Here is a 14,171-nt window from a genome sequence, read left to right on the forward strand (position 1 = left end):
CTTTTTCTGTCATATATGGCATGATAATTACACTTCCTAAATTAATACGTATAAATTTAACGATAACTCATGTGAAAAGAACTAACGGACCGAGTAGAGTAAAGCTACCATACACATTTCGCTTTAAACAAATCGAAAGCGATGTTGATAATGAGATAAAATCTGTATGTGTGTATTTTTTGCTTGAAATGTAATTCCATTTCCACTTCTCTACTTCCACTACTTTAATTCGAATATATATCCATGAATTCAAAAGTACCTACTTATTTCACCGTCGAAAATCTTTTTAGCGGAGTTTAATTTCACCTCTTTTATAAGGTTTATTCGAAAAAGGATGATAACATTAAGGGTGCGAGAGAAAGAGAGCGGTAGAAGGAAAGAGACTAACAACGTTAAGTCCCGTTCAAAAATACAAAATCCCTCGTTAACATCCGCCCGTATTATAATAGACTGAGCAATAAAGACGTTTTATCGTTGATCTGTGCAGACGCCAATTTGAGACATGCATTCAAGCGCCAAGATTTTTTCATGTCTCAATTATGTGGTGTAGTCAAAGGAACGCACATTGGATACGTAATGCTTTATACAAATCACTGATATACCTAAAATATAAAATTAATATACACTCCTGGTCAAAAAAATTCAGACACATGCATTTTGTATGTTTTTTAAAATTATGTCGGCGTTACGTGGTTTAAATGGGGAGAAAATAGACATTAATAATAAAAAACATTAATTATTCATAACAATGAAAACAGTTCTTTTAATATTTTTCAAAAAAATTTTGACATTTTGGTAAAAATTGATACCTACTTAGGTAATCTTGTTTACATACAACATATTTTGTGCATTTTTTTTATTGCAATTACGATAAATTGAACGTTTATTCTGATAAATTCAGTAGTACAGTGGAATCCCGTTAACTCGGATTAATCAGGATCGCGGCCGATCCGGGTAATCGAAAATCCGGGTTAGACGGAGAAAATTGTAAAAATTGATAAAACATGGTTTGCTTACAGATAAACTCCGTTATAATTGGCACACAGACACTGGTAAACCACGTTCGCGTTCCGCAAAAAACCACACATACAAAGAGTCGCGTCGTCGAGAGTCTCATTTTTAGCTTTATTAGCTTTGCACCGATTGTCCAAACTGTCTTTTGTTATCATTTTGAAACAAAAACAACATTTTTACGTTTTATTGCCATTACGTAGACAAAAAAACACGCAAACACAAAATCTGAATAGAACGATTACAGAACGGAAGCGAACAATGCGACTTTACTACACACAATACCGTCTCAATCGCAACGAAGTTATGTTATTTAATAACAGTGAAGACTAAGACCATTGTTTGAAAAATAATTTTTTAAGAGTCTTTTAATCTTTTCTAAACAATGCTAAGACAGTTTCAAATAAATAAAGGATACTACAGGTGCCTGTTGTTTTCGATAACACGACAATGAATGTTGTGTGCCATGAGTAATTTTTACTATGGTATATTATGTAGTTCAAATAAAACATTATCTCTTAAATATTATATTTTTATTGTTGAAATGTTTGTCTGATAAAAATCGGTCCGGGTTAGTCGGACTTCCGGGTTATCGGGGTTCCACTGTACATTCTTTGACGGTTTTTGCTTTAAATTTTAAAGAACGGCTTGGATTGACATTGGCATAACATAGCTAATATGTCAAAGAAAAAAAGTGATAAGGTGCCGATGTGTGCTTTTGCCCTGGAGGTGACTTTCACCCCTTGTCGGAGGTGAAAACCATACGTTCAAAATAAGTCTATAATTTGATTAACTGACTAAGTCTAAGCACCTTTTATTCTATACAATTCTTTCACTAAGTCAATAATTTCGAGTAAGTTTTGAGCGAATATGTTAATTTTTCAACAAAATAAACACGTTTTGAGACAATTTTTCGCAAATAATTAAAAAGTAAGTATGCTATTGAAAAAAAGTTGTCAAAAGTGAAAAAAATGGTGTATGCACGAAGTCTCTAGACTCTAGACCTAGTAGAAGCAGAGCTATAGCTAAAGAAAAATAGGTTCATTTTCCCAAAATTCCAAATAGAATACTACAACCTGAGATAACCAAAAAATTAAGCACTTTTTGAAGAAAACTCTTTACAACTTTTTTAAAGAGTTTAAAATGCTTTCTTTTTGTTTTTATAAAAAAGATTCTAGCATCAAATGTATGCAAGTTACGCTCAAAATACAGTTAGTCCCTTTTGTTTTGGCAAAAAAAAATCGGGAAGATCACCACCACCTAATTAACAACTTAAATGAAATGAATCGTAACCACTTCATAAGTTGTTTTATTTTCATTGTGCTTATATATAGGGTGGAAGGCTCTTATGGAATAAAATTATTAATTTCTGTCCTTTTTTCAAAAAATTTAAAAAAAAATGCTGAAACCCGTCGATTTAAAAAAAAATGTGCACTTTTTATTAAACGCTTTTATTTAGTTGAATCGTTTGCGTCAAATCTTTAGACGTTAATTTGACTGCCTTTTCTTCAATGGAAATGAATGAAATTTTGCAGACATATGGATTCGCTGGAACAATACACGAATAGTCGATCAAAGTTTTTTTTTGTGTTTATGAATTGTTTAAACAAAAAAAAAACGATTTAATGGAAAATGCTTAAATTCTCTTGTTTTTTACAATGTAGAAACTTGAAACTTTTACAGACTGTAGCTAATTATATGAACTACACATAATTTCACTTTTTACGTTATTTGTTTACGTTATGCTTAAACTATAAACAATAAAGTTTCAAATTTATCCAGTTTTTGTCCGAGTTCTACCCAGTTTTCAGCGAAAAAAAGTTATGGCACCGCAGAGTGACGAATGCTGCCCTTAATATTGTCGTGGGCTTCGACTGTCCATAAAACGCAAGGTTCGACTTTTGACTACGCTGCGCTGTCGTGAACTTGCGCCCGAAAGTGTTTGCTTAAGGACAGGCTTAAAAGCCTGCATTGAGCCTGCAAAGCTTACGTTTCATTGAGCCGAGTGCGACCATTAAGGTACGTATCCATACACGGGTGAACCCCGCTCGGTGTAGCTGCTCAAATGGATACAACATGAGCTCCCTTACATATAAACCGCAAACCGGTTGAAACGAAGAGTGTACGCGCCAAGCGGCGATCACCGGCGTATCCACTAAGTGGAGCTACTACACCGAGCGAGGTTTACCCTTGTATGGATACGTACCTTTAGACGGCTTGCGCATCGAAGAACTGCATTGCGAGAAATTAACAGCGTCTACACCGTGCAATAGTAAAAGTATTACAAGAGATAGAAATACTGCGAAAACTGTAATAGTCGTAAATAATGATTTTGATTTAAGAAATGTATGAAGAAATTACAGAAAATGTACAATGTATGTATCAAAAGTTAAAATAAATGCAAAAAAGATATCTGTCATATACCTACATCCTTTTTTTTTAAACATGACAATATATTTTAATGTTTGAAAAGTGTAAGACTAAAAAGTAAAAAATAAAACAATATAAAAAAAACTTTTTAAGAAACGCTTTTATTTAGTTATGAGTGACTAAAAGTTAAAATATAAAAAATCAACTAAAAAGCAAAAAATAAGAAAAATCAGACTCGACGGATTATTCGAAAAAAAAAAACGTTCGTTCAAAAAATTAAAAAATCTAACACATTCGTTAAAGAAAAGCGTGGCGCGCGTCTTCATCGAATAAACGGTTTTCGCCCCACGCTTTTCTTTAACGAATGAGTTAGATTTTTTCGTTTTTTTAACGAACGTTTTTTTTTTTCGAATAATCCGTCGAGTTTGGTTTTTTTATTTTTTGCTTTTTAGTTGATTTTTTTATATTTTAACTTTTTGTAACTCATAACTAAATAAAAACGTTTCTTAAAAAAATTTTTTTCATATTGTTTTATTAGACATAAACTTAAATGTACAGGGATACATCCTTGCAAGTCTAGAGTCCATATGCTTTATTTTTAATGGAACACCCTGTATATTCTTATGTATTAAATGTATTAAATGTATTATGTATTAAATGGTAACGAATAAGTTCATTTAAGATACTAATTAGGGGGTGATTTTCCCGATTTTTTTATCAAAAAAGGGACCAACTTATAACAACCAAGGCAACTCGTAACTTGTTTACTTTTGATGCTAGAAATTTTTTTATAACACAAATATAATGCTTTTTTTAGACACTTTAAAAAGGTTGTAATAAGTTTTCCCCAAAAACTGCTTAATTTTATGCTAACATACACCATATTTTTTCAGTTTTTTAGGGGCTATATTTTTGCCAAGAATATTTTTTCGACAAATTTCATACTTTTTGAATTATTTGCGAAAAACAGTCTAAAAACGTGGTTATTTTCCATAAGGAAAAATTTCCTGTAACTGGCTGTATACCATTAATTACAAAAATTGAAGAAAATCTTCTGTGTAAAAGGTATATTTATGTAAACCCCAATAAAGGGCTATAATAAAAGACAGAACGTTTTCGCTCTAAAGAGAGCATCATCAGTGTTCTAAGCAAGCTCTACATGCTAAGCCACCAAAAATACATGGGTTAAAATCCTTAAAACGCCGACCAAAAGTCTTACATTGGCGTGTTATATATTATACCGTGGCGATGGGTGCAATTTAAAGAAGATATACCTCAAAGCATCATATGACTATACCACGTGTATGTGGGTGGTTGAGTTGATTTCTCTGTCTTCACAAAGAGAAAGGTCAACAGTTGGCTTTTACCTTTAGAAATTTGGCTTTTTGCAGTTACGTCATTCTTATTCCGGACCGCCGATATTATTGTACGAAACATCATTTTATATGTATTGTTTCTATCCTTTATAGCAGGGCTTTCCAAACTGTGGGTCACGACGCCCTGGGGCGTCGCGTGTCATCGCGGATTTTTAATACAGAGAATATAATTATTTGATTTTAAACGAGTATAAAATATATGTATTATTAAATAAATCAAATAAAAAATATAACATCAAGTCGACAGACCCTAGAATTATCCGAAATTATTCAAAAAATTGTTCGTCGTATTCACGACATGGCAGAAGGTATTAATGAGCAATTTGTGGGGAAACAGGTTTATTTGCCATTCAACTGGACGAGGCGACAGGCGACTGATGCTCAATTGATATGTTATGTGCGGTACATACAAGAAACAAATATATGTGAGGATTTGTTATTTTGCAGAAAAATGTGTGAAAGTTGTAAACTACTGTATGCTACTGATTTATTCGACATTTTAAACACATATATCATGACTGAAAATAATATTAACTGGGATAACTGTGTAGGCGTGTGTACGGATGGTGCCCGAGCGATATCTGAACAGTAGGTATGGAGGACTACAAGCTCTCAATAAAACCAAGGCTTTAAGTGTAAAATGGACACATTGTGTCATACATAGCGAGGCCTTAGCAGCAAAGAACATTACACCTGATTTAAGTGTTGTGATGGGTAGCATTATTAAAATCGTGAACTACATTAAAACACGACCCGTGAAATCAAGACTTTTCCATAAACTTTGTGAAGATGTGGGGGCTGAGCACTCCTCTTTAATTTATTATTGCAAATTTCGTTGGCTGTACAAAGGCAACGTACTCGCACGTGTATACTAATTAAGAAATGAATTGTACACGTATCTATATACATAATCACATAATGATGCCCAAAACTTCATTAATTCAGAGTTTATAATAAAATTAGCATACCTGTGTAACATATTTAACAAATTAAATAAATAATCTTAATAAGTTTTTGCAGGGAGACAATACTCATATCCTGCAATTGGCAGATAAAATTACTGGGTTTTAGAAGAAGTTGCTCTTATGGAAGAGAAAATTAGAAGATCAAGAAATTGACTGTTTCCCTGCTTTACAAGGTATTCTACACGAAAAATCGATAGTAATCCTCGATCCCTCTTTAAAAGATATGTTTACACAACACATGTTATCATTGAGAGAACACTTTGAGAAATATTTTCCCGAAGATCTGGAGTAACATCACTAGGTCAGAAACTCTTTTCAGTCGTCCACACTGAATTTTGAATTCAGAAAAACTGTTTGAATTTTGGAACTCAGTTTCTCATGAATATCATGCCATCAGCACTGCTGCATTAAAGGTTTTATTGCTGTTTGTGACCTCGTACTTGTGCGAAATGCGCTTTTCTGCAGTTGCAGTAATTAAAAACAAGTACAGGTCAAACATAAACTTAGAAAAAAAATGTGAGTGGTAATTTCCAAACTGGAGCCCCGGCTTCATAAGATGTGCTCAAAAAAGCAAGCACATCCCTCACATTAACCAGCCAGTTACATAAAAAAATATCCAATAAAATAAAAATGTATACCATTTTTATGATGAGAAACTACTTCGTTAAAAAAATATCCCTTTTCATTTTTGTGCCTATGTTTTGATTTCGTTCTTAATTTCTAGTAAAAATTATAAATGTTCAAATTGTGTTTTTGTCATAACTATAACCTGTTACTAAGCTAGTACTAAAATTGGTTAAGTATTATTGGAGGTTGGGTTGAGGGGCGTCGCAAAGAAATAGCAAAGTCCCAAAGGCGTCCCAGTACGAATAAGTTTGGAAAGCCCTGCTTTATAGCAACTGCTACTAGATTCTCATTTTCATATACTTTGGCTTCATTTTTAATCTTAATGACACGCATACCTTTGTTTGTCAAAACACCTGAAAATAAATTTTTTCTCAAACTGTGGGATATATAGCACATCATTTATAGTGGATGGCCACTGTTCATTGATCAACTTCTCTATTTTAATAGTTCCCTTACCTTGTACTGAAAATGTTTGATTATTACCAAGTGATACCTGTGATGTAAAAGTTTTGTCAATATTGAAAAAATATCCAGTCATCACTTGTATCCACTTTTTCTAGCTGTTTTTTCTTCTATGTTGAATGCACTCTCGTTATTAACATTATAATGCGCTACTCGAAGAACCATCGTGCTGATTTTCTTTAGAGTTGCCAGCTTGTGCTCTGTAATTCCTTGTATAACTTTTTCTGTAGTTACTAAAGCCACCTCTGCCTCGACTATGACTTCTATATGACCTGCTACCACTGTTTTCTTGTTCGTTCTTTTCTCTCTGCAAAATTTGGCAACATGCCCTCGCTTTCTCCATGAATAACACATTACACCTCTTTATTGACCTTTTTAATCATATTTGACTTTGAATGGCATTAATGCTAGTGCTTGTTTTGCCTCTTCATATGCAGTTAACTTCATTTCTTCATCTAAGAGTCTTGCGGTGAGGTTACCTATAGTTTGTTTAGCACTGTCTACGGACAACCATGCCTGTCTAATATTTCTGTACTTTTGGGGCAATATACTCAGCATTTTTGTCACAATAGCAATACCACTCACATCATCAGCTGCTTCTTTAATTTGCTTAGCAAGATATATCACTTTTGCTATGTGTTGAGCGATAGTATCAAGGCCACTCATCTTATATTGATCAAACCGTTCATGCAACATAATTTTATTTGATTCTGATTGCTGCTCATAAATGGATTCAAGGGTCTGCATAATCTCTTTAGCAGTATTATAACTTTCAATCAAAGTAATCTGATTTAAACTCACCGCAGATGTTAAAGTGAACATAGCCTGTGCATCCTTTTTAAACCATGCCTGCAATTCGTCTCCTGCTGATCCTGGTTTGAATAAAGAGCCATCAATAACTCCATATCTACCTTTTGATCTTAAGGCACATTTTAGTAGCAACTTCCACTGTTGATAGTTAACGCCATCAAATTTACTAACTGTGGTTATATCTATTTTGTCACCCATTTTTTTTTTTTAGCTTCAAATTTTACAGCGACTTACGCCATTCTAGTTCTTTCTTTCACTGGGATAAACCCTTATACTTCGGACACATCGGAAAAGTCTTTAAACGTATTTTCTTGCTTTTCGGACAAACCGCTATCACAATATACGCAGTAGGTAAGTATGATCTGGGGCCACATAACCTATTAGAGTTTATATGTTTTAATTTCAGAAAGAACTAGGATTTGACATTGAATAAAAACTGCTTTTTATCTAGTCAACAACTACAACATCCATATTTTATCAACAACAACGACCTACTTTGTTTTAATATAATTATGTGTCATTCCTCATTTCTGCCAATTGGTTTTCAAATATTCCTACATAAAATTAAACAAAATAAGAACCTAAAGCTTATGTGAACAACATTACAAAACATATTCCAATATTAGTCCTCTTGAGCCTTCGCATCTGGGATTGTTTGACAAGAAGCTGAAGTACTTATTCAATATTTTTGAAAAATCTATCGAATGGCACCAAATACGACCCCCACGGTGGTGGGGGGGGGGTTACTTTAAAATCTTAAATAGAAGCCCCCATTTTTTATTGCAGATTTAGATTCCTTACGTAAAAATAAGTAACTTCTATTCGAAATATTTTTTTCGAATTATGGATAGATGGCGTTATAATCGGAAAAACCGATATTGTTGGAAATGGAAAATTAAATTAAAAAATGGCAAGCGCTGACTAAAATGGAAAACTTTACTTAACTTTTTTTTGTTTTACGATCTACTTTTCACAACGCAATAGGTCCACATAACGCGCGAGTGACTGCACATTTAGCATACTTTGCTCCCCTACTATTATGGATTACCATCGAAGACCGACATGATCAACCAAAAATGAAGATGGATCTGGTTATTTTTTTAGTGAAATTATTGGGTGTGAATCTGTCGTTTAAGTTCACTCCTCCTATTTAAAAAATGAACCATAGCTTAACTTGACATAGGATGGGAAAATAAGAAACTCAAACATCAGATACTTTTTTAATAGACTAGAATTTGTTGTTGGTTTGTGATTTTCAATTTTAATATTATTTAAATTTTTATATAAAATGCACAAAATAGTTATTTTTCTACAACCGTGTTAAAAATGCAATTTTTAGCACTCCATACGAACGTTAAAAATGCTACTTTAAGGCACTAGTGCTTTAAAATATTTTTAAGGCACTGCAGTTCGTATTGACCGTGTAGACAATTTTGATGTAATGTCAAAAAAATATAAAAATGGAACGTCAGTTCAAGTAAAAGTTTTTGTAGATATTGTCCTGTAATTACGTTTGTAGAAAAATTATTGTATGATATGAGTGTTAAAAGTACATTTTTAAGGCACTCATGTGAATTTCAGAACTCGCTATCGCTCATTCTGCAAACTTTTACATGCGTGCCTTAAACGTGTACTTTAAACACTTATAGCATAAATAACTATTATTATAAGTGTTAAAAGTACACGTTTAAGGCACGCATGTGAAAGTTTGCAGAATGAGCGAATGCGAGTTCTGCAATTCACATGAGTGCCTTAAAAATGTACTTTTTAACACGCATTTCATACAGTATTTTTTCTACAAACGTAATTACAGGACAATATCTACAAAAACTTTTACTTGAACTTGACTGACATTCCAATTTTATATTTTTTTGACATTACATCAAAATTGCATATACGGTCAATACGAACTGCAGTGCTTTAAAAAATTTTTTTAAATCACTAGTGCCTTAAAGTAGCATTTTTAACGCTCGTATGTTTTTTTGTATAACTTGATAACTTGTATTCCTTACGTGTCTGGCAGTATGACGGTAAGTCTAAGCCAAAAAAAAAAACGCTCGTATGGAGTGCTAAAAATTGCATTTTTAACACGGTTGTAGAAAAAATGACTTTTTTTACTTTAAATTTAAGTTTATTTGACATTTCCATTTCGGAAAATCGTTTTCAAAAATTTTCAAAACCATTTCAAAAACAAAACCTCAAATGAACTTAATTTTAAAATAAAAAAAATAATTAAATTATTTTAAAAACGCATTAATGCGGTTTTTTTTACATGAGGACACTTTACTCGTTCTTACTGGGAAAGCGTGGTTTGGCATATTTTTTATTCGGTCAGGAACCTCCGTATGCTAAGGTTCTATTATATTCCTTCTTTTCTCTACACACGTATATTTTAAGAAACGTACATTTTTCTAAATGCTCGTTTATTATTTACTAGAAAATGTGCCGCAACTTTACTAGATAAACTTAAGTAACTTTGCACGTCAGTTCCTCGGTCTATAAACGCTGTGATAGTGGAAACACTGCTGCCTCTCCGAGGTCTGCTGCGAAAATCTGAAAATAAATTTATACTTGGTCTGATAAAGCATGAAATATGGGTAGTGAAAGCCATAAATTGCACAAACTTGTATTTTGCGCGATGTATCTTAGCAGATAATGCAAGAATTACTGTAGTACACTAGTAAAAGGAACATGGTCTATCTTAAATTTTGACGTAACACACTGCAAAATGTTGGACGATGTTGACTTTGGAGATTAACAACGTAGGCGTAGATGAAAGTTTGATTTTTATAGAAAATGTTTAGAATGTTTACTTTCAATGTTTTATGTATTTAAACACAAAAACGATGACAAATATTTATGTTTTAATGAATCTATTAGGAGGGAACAAAATATTTAGAAACAGGTAAATGAAATTTTAGATTTTAAAGCTTATAATATAGCTAATATTTAGTATCGTTAAAAAAGTAAAAGAATTTATATGATAGCGAAGTCCTACAAATATATATATATATATATATATATATATATATATATATATATATATATATATATATATATATATATATTGTCGATTTATAACGTCCTGCGACGTTGTCCGATGCCTAAGCGCCAGTTCCCTCGGTTGTTCCAGTCCTCATCGGATAATCCTCTTTCGCTCATAGATCTTCGTGTGCCACCAATCCAAGATTTTTTCGGTCTTCCTCTTTTTCGTTTTTCTCTTGGTACCCATCTCATTGTCTTTTTAGAGAGTCTTTCCTCGCTCATCCTTTGAAGGTGCCCATACCAGGTCAATTGTTTTTCCTCTATGCAGTCAGTAAATATTTTTGTTACACCCATGCTCTCTCTTATTATGTCCTTTCGGATACTCTGTAACTTTGATGTTCTGTTTGATCGTCTTAGTGCGTACATCTCAGTAGCCTCTAGTTTTCTCTTTTGATGTTCTTTAATCCTCCACGTTTTAGAACCGTACATCAATGTGCTTTTTATTAACGTATTCCCACAAATAAGATAGTAGAAAACAATAACCAACCTATACTCAAAAACAATTAAGTTTGTAAGTATGTATTGGAATTAATATAGAAATGACATAGAAACACCTCAAATTATAAGACTTCTTAACAATAAGAAGTACCTGATATTCTAACTTCAAAAGTCACCAGAGCAATTAAAAATGTTTGGATTATCTGCTTTTTAACAAAAATATAAAACGACGTGTATATTTACTTCGTCGATTATGAAAAGATTTTCAAAAAAATAGAACTCAGAGTCCAATCGTGGACCAATCGTTCACGACATTGAAATCAGCAGCAAAAAGAATGGACAACATAAGTATATAAAGGTGACAAATAATAAGCAAGTAGCAAAAACTGAATATTTAATGGTTGGAACATAATAAAAATGGAGTAAGAAAGTTCATATATCTAGGCTCACAAATACACTGAACCACAGTGGTACACGACAATTAGACCGAAATCATTAGACCGAAAGCAGTATATAGAACTCATTGGACCGAAAAGCACTTTACCGAAACCTCACTAGACCGAACAGCATTCGACCGAAATGGTAAGTACATAAATTAAAAAAGATTGCAGTAAATTATGCTAAGATTTTGTATATCTGTATTTTTGTTGATTGTATTTTTTTGTATTACTTTATGTATAGACTGTACAGTCAGATATGAGATAATTTTCATCTGTTAAACAAATTAGTGAAAATAAAAATAAATTAAGGGTAGAGTGACGTTAACACAAAAAACAAAGCAAAAAAAAAACAACCTCTAAACTATTTTTAGTATTTAATTTTTAGTATATGTAGTACATAATAAATAAAAATAAACCAAAAACAAATAAAAACAAAAAATAAACAAAAAACAAAGCAAAAAACAACTTCTAAACTCGCCAGTACCTACTTTGTGCTGCCAGTCCTAAGCATAGATAAAGGGTGAAGGGAGGTTGATGTTACCCTTGCTCAAATTACAATCCTGTTTGAGCACCCTGAATTATGTACCTAATGATTTCGGTCTCCTGCTTTTCGGTCTCCTACTGTTCGGTCTAGTGAGCTTTCGGTAAACTGTTTTTCGGTCTAATGAGTTCGGTCTACTGCTTTCGGTCTAATGATTTCGGCCTCTTTACAGTAAACCCACTACAGTAGCTGCAGAAATTAACAGCCGTATATATCTAGCTAATATGGCGTACTATGGATTAAAGAAACTTTTAGTATAAAACGTAGTCACAAAAAGAACGAAGACATTAATATACAGAACTCTTATCAAGCTCGTCTTCACTTACGCTTTAGAAACGTAGACGATATAAAAAAAGGATAAAGAACATTTGGCTGTTTTGAACGTAAAATCATCAGGCATATTAATAAAGATGTGAATGAAAACTAACTATAGGGTAGGCGATATAATTTTGAGCTTTACCACTTTTATACTGAACCTAGTATTGGTAGCATTACTAGAGGTTTTCAAATAGAACTCAAAATAAACAAAGAAGCAACTTAGAGAGAACGAACGAATTGGAGCCGTCGAAACAATTTATAACCAAAGACCAGATTGAGCGAGGAAAAGAGGCGGGCCAAAGAGCTTGATTTAAGGACCAGGTGGATGACGACTTGTGAGTGTTAAAAACACAAAATTGGAAAACCAAGGATAAGAATAGGAAGGAATGCAAGCTGATGCTAAAACAGGCCAAGACCTACTATAAGTTGAAGGTCAACGATGAGGATGATGAAAACTTACAATGTTATATTCTACTACATAATAAATAAAAATAAACCAAAAACAAATAAAAAAAAATAAACAAAAAACAAAGCAAAAAACAACTTCTAAACTCGCCAGTACCTACTTTGTGCTGCCAGTCGTAAGCATAGATAAAGGGTGAAGGGAGGTTGATGTTACCCTTGCTCAAATTACAATCCTGTTTGAGCACCCTGAATTATGTACCTAATGCTTTTCGGACTCCTGCTTTTCGGTCTCCTACTGTTCGGTCTAGTGAGCTTTCGGTAAACTGTTTTTCGGTCTAATGAGTTCGGTCTACTGCTTTCGGTCTAATGATTTCGGCCTCTTTACAGTAAACCCACTACAGTAGCTGCAGAAATTAACAGCCGTATATATCTAGCTAATATGGCGTACTATGGATTAAAGAAACTTTTAGTATAAAACGTAGTCACAAAAAGAACGAAGACATTAATATACAGAACTCTTATCAAGCTCGTCTTCACTTACGCTTTAGAAACGTAGACGATATAAAAAAAAGGATAAAGAACATTTGGCTGTTTTGAACGTAAAATCATCAGGCATATTAATAAAGATGTGAATGAAAACTAACTATAGGGTAGGCGCTATAATTTTGAGCTTTACCACTTTTATACTGAACCTAGTATTGGTAGTATTACTAGAGGTTTTCAAATAGAACTCAAAATAAACAAAGAAGCAACTTAGAGAGAACGAACGAATTGGAGCCGTCGAAACAATTTATAACCAAAGACCAGATTGAGCGAGGAAAAGACGCGGGCCAAAGAGCTTGATTTAAAGACCAGGTGGATGACGACTTGTGAGTGTTAAGAACACAAAATTGGAAAACCAAGGATAAGAATAGGGAGGAATGTAAGCTGATGCTAGAACAGGCCAAGACCTACTATAAGTTGAAGGTCAACGATGAGGATGATGAAAACTTACAATGTTATATTCTACTAATAGAAAGCATTATGATTCAGTCAATTTGTACTCTACGAGCACCCTAGTAGGAAAGTTTTGGGGTAGTTCTATTTCATTATATATGGATTTTGGGCTGCTGAATCCGAATCTGAGGTTTGCGGACAAAATTTCGTGACGGAACATTGAAAAAAACACGAAAAAAGCTAAAAATTCCTGCTTTTTCCCGCTTTTTTGCTTAAATCTCGAAAACTATTAACTTTTAGTAAATGGTGTGTTAAAAAAAATTAAAGGACATAAAATTCTCTACAAATATCAGTATTTACTTTTTTTTTCAGATGAACCGTTCGGTCTAAAGTGCAAGATGAAAATTGCTAATTTTCATCGGTCTCT

Source organism: Diabrotica virgifera, chromosome 1 (genome assembly GCF_917563875.1).
Source record: "Diabrotica virgifera virgifera chromosome 1, PGI_DIABVI_V3a".
Taxonomy (NCBI): domain Eukaryota; kingdom Metazoa; phylum Arthropoda; class Insecta; order Coleoptera; family Chrysomelidae; genus Diabrotica; species Diabrotica virgifera.